The sequence below is a fragment of the Galeopterus variegatus genome, unplaced genomic scaffold, assembly GCF_000696425.1.
Source record: "Galeopterus variegatus unplaced genomic scaffold, G_variegatus-3.0.2 Scaffold3422, whole genome shotgun sequence".
NCBI lineage: Eukaryota > Metazoa > Chordata > Mammalia > Dermoptera > Cynocephalidae > Galeopterus > Galeopterus variegatus.
The window spans coordinates 65,726-73,751 of NW_007729533.1; positions in this window are offsets into that span (position 1 = coordinate 65,726).

Genomic DNA, 8,026 nt, shown 5'->3' on the forward strand with positions numbered 1-8,026 from the left:
CCTTGCCCTCTGAAAATCCCTTACAGGGCAACGGCAGAGCCAAGTTCAGAAGGCAGGAGCCCCCGGAGAGATGGGTCACCCCACACGCAAACTCAAGAAAGGAAAACGTGGCCTCAGGCTCCACTGCAGGGGTGAACATTCATTAAGGCTAAATATAGCATCCTGGCCTGGAAGACAGCCCAGTGCTCAGGGTGCTAGCTCCGTGGGGCTCACATAGGAGCACTCGAGGATCCGTAATTGCCACGGTGGGGTCACATAATTCTTTTACATCGCTCCTAAAAATAAACCTCTTATGAGTCTAACTCCAAGCATTGATTGTACTGTCATTTCAAATTCAGGAGGAAAGAGGTAGTGGTGAGGAGGAAGACAGCCCAGTGCTCAGGGTGCTAGCTCCGTGGGGCTCACATAGGAGCACTCGAGGATCGGTAATTGCCACGGTGGGGTCACATAATTCTTTTACATCGCTCCTAAAAAAAAACCTCTTATGAGTCTAACTCCAAGCATTGATTGTACTGTCATTTCAAATTCAGGAGGAAAGAGGTAGTGGTGAGGAGGAGGGAGAGGAGGTGGTTATTTGGGGGAAATTGGAGGTACATTCCATGAGTTGCTGGGGAGCAATTTTGAAAATTGATTTTCTTTGTTCTTTAAAAAAAAATTTCTTACAGACACCTATTTAATTTAATTTGTTCTTTACAGTATTTTCTTTGTTTCTTAAAAACCTAAGAAACGTATTTGACACTCTGGGATGCCTCATTCCCCCAGGTCCGGGGATGAGGCTACCATGTCTGCTTCTCATTCAGAGTTGCGTGTTTGTAGCCTGGAGGTCCCGGTCCCCTGCATAGAGGCCAGCAAGGTCCTTTCTCCACTCTCTGAGAGCCCTCAGCCTCCATGGGTGAAGCAGGGTGGTGGAGCAGATGGGTGTGAGCAAGGGCTGTGAAGCCAGAGAGACCGAGTCTGAGTCAGGGTTTCACCCCAACTGCCATTTCCATCTGCAGGCCCCGGGTTATCTGTCTACCCCAGAAATAATACTGAACCCTCCTTGCAAGAGACTGTGATGAGCAGATGAGGGAATAATTCGAAGGGGTTCCTTGGTCCATGATCACCACTCAGTATACCTTTAGGGGGTCTTAGCCTCTAAATAATCATCTTGAACCATTTAGGTAAAGGCAATTACTTTTACCACGTCTAAAATACTTTTGTAAAACATAATTTAGCACTAGTTTTAGAAATGGCAGTGATTTCATGAGATAACCCGTGGAGAATAACTTACCTGCCAGAAACATAGAGGAAAGACTCTATACTCAACAGGCATTTCAAAAGTCCCTGGCTGTTTAAAATTTGACTCCCAATTTATTTGACTTTTCTTCTTCACTAGAAGGTGGTGAATTAAGGTGGTGTTCCAGCACGGGAGCCCAGCTGTGATGAACTGGCTCCTGGTTTCTCTGCTCACCATTAGAGGTCGCCCCATTTCCAGCCGCCCTCTCCCCTTTCCTCAGAAGCAGACGCCACATATGCATCTTGCTCATGATTGAATTAGAAAAGGAAAAATTCCTCCAACCTCCTAACATCTCTGGCTGGACTAACAAACAGATTAACAGGAGAAAAGTCTAAAAATTGTAATGATTTTTTCACATGTACATGATATCCCTCACAAGGAAAATGAAGACCTGAAGAAGCAGTTACAGCTAAAGGCTCTGAAGAAAAGTAAACCAGGAAAAGATGACAGGATAAAGGGGCTTGGACTAGGGCAGTTAATAATGGAAAAGTGACTAGGAAGGGAAGGGTTAGCTTAGCAAGGTTGGTTTGCATAGATTTGTCTTGGCCTCATCTCCCTGCCTCTGGTGATGAGAATGTCCTCCTACCTTTCACATGGGAATTTTGTCTTATGCTTTCAGGAAGAAAAAGGGAGGTCATAGTGCCCTGCCTGCCCCTGCTGTTTTTCAAGTGCCTTTAATCATAGTAATATCCCAGAGTGGCATGTTTTGGGGTGGCATGTCTTGAACTCATCACCTGCCTCCCAATCTAGTAACTGTGTTCAGTGAGCTCTTAGTCAATGAACTGTTGGACGCATGCGGAACCATCTACCTAAGAGGTTTCTCCAAAGTTACAACCTACAGCTGAGTTTCCAGCTCATCAAAGCTCTCCAGTGAGCTTTTCCAGCTCAGGTTAAAGGAGGTCAAAGAAGGAAGGGCAGGTCCAGGGAGTTCCCCAGGCTTCAGTTCACTCTCTCCAGCTAAATTCCTGCATTTAAACATCATCATCAATAAACAAATAGCTTTTTTCTTTTTTTGCCACTAGTTTACCCCATGTTTGTTTGACTGTTTTTGTTTCAATCCAATTCTACTTCTTTGTGTTTTTTTTCTACAAACTCCTTTTAAAAAGGTTTTCCTCTGAGACTTTTAGGTTTCCTGAAGCTGGTGGGCAGGCTCATGTGCCTTGAATTTTGTTTATGTGCTTTTAAAATTCTAATTATAACTCTTTGGGGAGCTGCTCTGCAAAGGGCTATATAAAAGAAGAGCTGGATGGGTGGCCCCTCAGGCTGGCAGGGATTGAACATACATGTCACTTTGGGGCTGGGTGCAGATGCCACAGCTAATGCCACAAGAAATAACCCTGGGACAAAGGTTTGCTCAACACATTGTTATGTTTTATTGGGTGCCTAGGAGGAGACCTCGTTAAAGGAAAATGAATGAAGCTCTGTTGGCTGCCTTTCCAAGCTGATTTAGGGTCCCCCCAAGTAGCCCCCATCTCGTTTTCTGAGAACAATCCAAGCCTTTCACTCCATAATTAAAAGGTCAAGTTTGGAATCTAAAAATCCCTACTACTGTCATCGTGAGCCAGCTTTTTGTTGTTGTTGTTTTGTTTTCTGGCCGCTGGCCAGTATGGGGATCTGAGCCCTTGACCTTTGTTTACAGTGAGCCATTTTATATGGGGAGAGTCACTGACTGGCCAGGGGCCTGCAGTAAGGAGAGAGACAATCAACCCCTCCGAAGGAAAAACTTTGGAGCAGGGAATTTATTTGCACGTTTTGTCCTTGTACAATGAGGATAACATAGATTTTCTCATTAAGGGGAGAAACATAGATTTTCTCACTGAGAGCCCCGGGATTGCTACTCCTCTCCCCTCCCACCACTTTTACATCCCCACAGAGCCTACAATCCACCATGAACTATCAGCCTTGGGTTAAGAGTTGCCTTTTTCCCCCGGAATGCCTATTTTTGCCATTGTTTGCAGATGTAGGGGCTGGGGAATAGGCAAGGAGCACCTCAGGTCACTGACACCCCTGCTTCTCAAAGTGCACGCAGGGACCAGGCAGCATCAACACCACCTGGGGGCGTTGTTATCAAGGAAGACTTCCAGGTCCCGCCTCAGACCTGCTGCCATAAGAATCTGTATCTTCACAGCATCCAGATGATGCATGTACACACTAAAGTTTAAGAAGCACTGACCGCAGCTTAGAGAAGATTTATTTATTCTGGGTTTGCACATTGAGAAGATGATGTATCTTTTCTGGGTGTCGAAAGAGAATGTGAAGACACAAGAAACTGCACCCTATTTTGTTCCTTTGTAGATTGACTTGAGTATCCCCCAAGGTCCATCCCATTAACTTGTCAGTCCCAGGCAAAGCCACTGTACCTGTTTGTTCCTATGGCTGCTGCATCAATACCTTCCACCTGCAGTGGCCAGTGGCCAGGCCTCAGTCATTCCCACTCTTGTGTCTGTCTAGAAGTTCCTGGAAGGGAAGGGGAGTCTCTCACATACACATAGGCCTCTGCCTGCAGCTCTGCTCTGCTGGGGCTCCAGCCATTCCTCTGTTCTTGGGGCAGCCTCTACTCAGGCCTTTGAAGTTTTAATGTGGCTACAGACATAGTCTCCAACCACCCACAGAGTAAGGGGACATGCCCCAGACCTCCAAGACCCAAAGCAGCTGCTGGAGTTATTGGTCACCTGATTATTGGTGTTTAATGTCCACCCCTCTTTCAAGTGAGAGCATTTCCCTCAAAACAGTCACCTCTATGCTGGAGAGGGGGCCAGGGAGTGAGAGAAGAAAGGGCATCCATGCAGATGGTGGGAAGTAGTGGCTGGGGGGCAAAGCTGACCGCCAGGTAATGCTCTGCAGCAGTGCTAAAGAAGAAGTTCAGCTCAGAGAGTCTACTACTCAATGCTCAGTTTTCCTCTGAGTTGTGCTATGCTATGAATTTCCCTAAGCAAACTTTTAGTAAAGTCTGCTATCTTCAACTCTTTGGCAAGAGAGCTAAGCTAAGAGGGACCATGTCCAGTATAAAGGTCAGGTGGTGTGGGGAGAGGCACACCAGCTGGCTTAGACCTCAGCAGAAGCAAGAAGTTGGGGAAACAGGAACCATAAAAGTATAAGCCTCCGAAAAGCATGGAAATCTCACTAGATTGCCAGATCATTGGATGTGACACAGTGTATGGAATAGGGGAGCCTAGAATGATTACTTTTTTCAATAATTAAAGGAAAGGGTGATCTGAGAGGGCTAAAGGGACTTGGATCACTTAGGAAGCAGTAACACTGAGTATAATTGTTCCCTTTCCTTCTAGGACACACAATCTTGCTGGACAGTAAGCAAGGTTAGGTTGACCTAGGGCCAGAAACAAATACAGCAACCTGCCCTCCCCTGGTCCCAAATCCATGTGTCCTTGCCTGTGGAGATGCTTCCTCCCAGGGACCCTCTCTGTCACTCCCTGAAATCCATCTTCCATCCCTTTCCCCACTGCCCCTGTCTCTTAGACTGGTTCGTATATGTCCAAGCCCTAAGTATGGATAAAATTCGAGTCCCTCACATGGGACCCCTGGGCCCCAGAATCATCAGTGTTAGTTATGGAGCAACCCATGCCCCTAAGAAGGCCTTGTCTGCTGAGAGCACTTGGAGGATCCCCACGGGAAGCCACCAAGTCCTGCTGCCAGCACAGCTGAGCCTGCAACCAAGGGACACCAAGACAAGAGGGCTTGAGGTTAATTAGTTGCCAACATCTAAGCATGAAAAGACCCCAGCCTTTCCTCTTTCTAGAAGTTCTCCTTTCTCTCCCTACCCAGCCTCTGGCCTGCTGTACACACAGATGGCCCAAGGAATGGCTGAGCCCTCTTTCATGTGGAACACTGACTGGTACCAGCACGTATGGCTGGTTAGGTCACGAGGCACTCCATTTTCTTGGCACGGGCTTGCAGCGCTTATCATCTTCCCAGGAGCCAGCACATCTATCACCACGCTGCTTCTGGTCTGCAGGCTCTGCCATAGCCTCCGATGGCTTGCAACCTCTGGAGGACATTGAGTCACCTGGGGCCACTGTGAAAGATGCAGATTCCAGAGCCCAGTGCCAGTAGGATTTTGAGGCTGGTGGTCTATAGACCACTCTGGGAGAAGTCCTGCTCTAGCCCTTCACTTTTGGTTTCCAGTGTGCTGACCACAAGATCCCCACGCTATGGGCTCTTCTAAAGCCACCATTACTTTTTGCTGTGATGGGACCTTCAGACCCTTAAATTCCCTTCAGGGGTAGGTTCATCCTTTTTGCTTCTGATACATTATTGCCTCAGTCACCTATTGTACCAACTTAGTGCTCTCTTTTTAGTTTCTCTGATCCCTTCACAATTTTTTTTTCTAAAAACCTCTTCTAGTTTCTCATAATTCTGCCCTTCCTCCTGCTTCCATCCCCCACCTAACCTTCTGGAAAAAATTCACATTTGTAATAATCTCCTTTGCATCGACACCCCTCTCCCCAAATTTTTACATGTTAGGGGAAACTTCTCTTTACCATTGTGAAAATATTTAAAATACCAAAGATCCCATATTTACACGATTAACAGAGAAAACTCAGACCCAGGAGTCAGCCAGGAACAGTGACAAAAATCTACTCCTAAATTGTTGCTGGGGCTGAATCACTTTCCCTGTAAACAGGGAGCTGTCCTCAGACTGCATTCATTGTAATATTGAGAACCCTAAAGTTGTTTTCACTATTACCAGTCCCCATTACCATGACAGGATCCTACTTTAGCAGCTTTATAGTCTCCTACATTTCTTATTTCAAATGGAAAATGAAATGCTTTGAAACTTATATTTATTGAATGAGTTGAGAAAAAAATAGGTGCTTAAAATATACTGCGATTGCCAGAACAAAAATCATTTTTTTTAGGTATAATATTGAAGTTTTACATTCAAATCACTTTTGATTCATTCAAATCCTTTTGGTACATGTCTCAAAACTTTAGAGGGAAAGGAGAGCAGAACTGAGAATGAATGCTTTAAAACTCGGTGAAACAGGTCATGAATTGCACCTGAATTATGTCATAGGTTGGTTTTTAAGGTATCACCTATAGATGTGGTGTTAGGTAACATCACTTAAATTCAGCTACTTTTATAAAGAGTTATACTTTATTGAGCGGAGGGAAAGAGCAATGGGCTTAACCTCGACTTCAGAGAAAACAGAGCCCGGCACCAATGCAGTGTGACCGCCACCTAGTGGCAGTATATCCTCACCACAGAGGTCCTGCCAGTGGAAGTGGAGCAGAGGAGGTGCCGCCAGCCCTGGACTGACGCTGACCCACAGACTAAAATCTCCGTGGGTGGGGAGTGAACTAATATTTTCTATAATGTCAACTCTCACAGTTTGCAGAGCTATTTTTAAAAATATATCATGTGTTGATGCGGTTTCAAAGAAAGCCATAGAAGGACACGTAAGGCATAGCTTTTATTCTTGGGACTTTATTTTATGCAGCCTACAAAAAGGCAAATAACATACATCTGAGGTTCAAATTTCCTATTAATTTAATTCTAGCCCAGAAAATATTTTGTGATTTTTTTAAAAAAAACAGTAAAGTTTGCTGATTTTTGTATCACGGGAATCAGTAAAGAAAGAACAGCGGGCTGTGTCAGAAGCCTTTGTAACCAGCCGCGGAAATGCAGGCAAGTGCCTTAACATTTTCTAACTCCACTTGCCCAACCTGATAAATAGGAGAATTGAAGTAGATTCTCTCTACGATGCTCTCCGTGAAAAGTTCTAAGACTCCTCGCATTCATTTATTTACTCCTACCACCCCAAGGTAGACCAAAATCCTTGGACATTTTGGCTGAGTTGTTTCATTCACTCATATTATCATGGGTGATGTCACTACCCTGGTGCCTACTGGAAGCTAAGAATCTCGGAAATACCTCAGCTGGCCAGTTAGCCAAATACTTTTTGCCGTTTGAGGCTGACACTTATTGGTTAGCACAGCAATCTTTTCAGATGAAGTTGGACCAGAAAGACAAAAAGTATTTGGATAAGGCCCCCAGGATCTAAAAGTACGTAACCTGGCTTAGTTTCCTTTTGTTGAGGTAGCAGCTGCCTTTGCAAACTTGAATACCAAAGCTGGTGTGTTCAAGATTTCATTTTAGTCCATGCTTTTATTATTCAGAAATCAATGCCAAAATGATTAAGAATGACCTTTCCATACAGATGGTGCCTTCCTTCACCAGTGCAAATGACACCTAACACACTAACTCTCAAATGCAAATGTTGCATATTTTTAAGACACAGTGTTTTAAAATGGTAAAGTTGATGCTGAAGTAAATTCTCTGCAGAAGGGAGCATAATACAACTTAATCTGTTTGCACTACCTGTTAAGAAAACCATATCACAATTCTAGAAAACTAGGAGACAGGTAAAACGGCACTCTTCTGAAACCACACCTACATATGCTTTCTTAAAATTATTGGAATAACGTAGATTTACAAACTGCTCTATTTTAAATCACGTTAATTCATTTTGATAAGAGGTATTTTGTTCAATACCAATGGTCCCCAGCTTCAACACAAAGCATAATATGAGTATGTATTATGCACGTGTGTGGGATAGCTTCAGCAACCCTGAGTGTTTGCTTCAGAAAAGTCACATTATCTCAAAGTTAAAGGGAATCTTAAAAGTTATTTAGAATAACTTTCCTGATATATAAGAATCTTTGCTACTGGTGGCATACAAAGGTGGGGTAGGAGTAGGGGCTGGGAGCAGTTTAACTCCAGCTATAGCC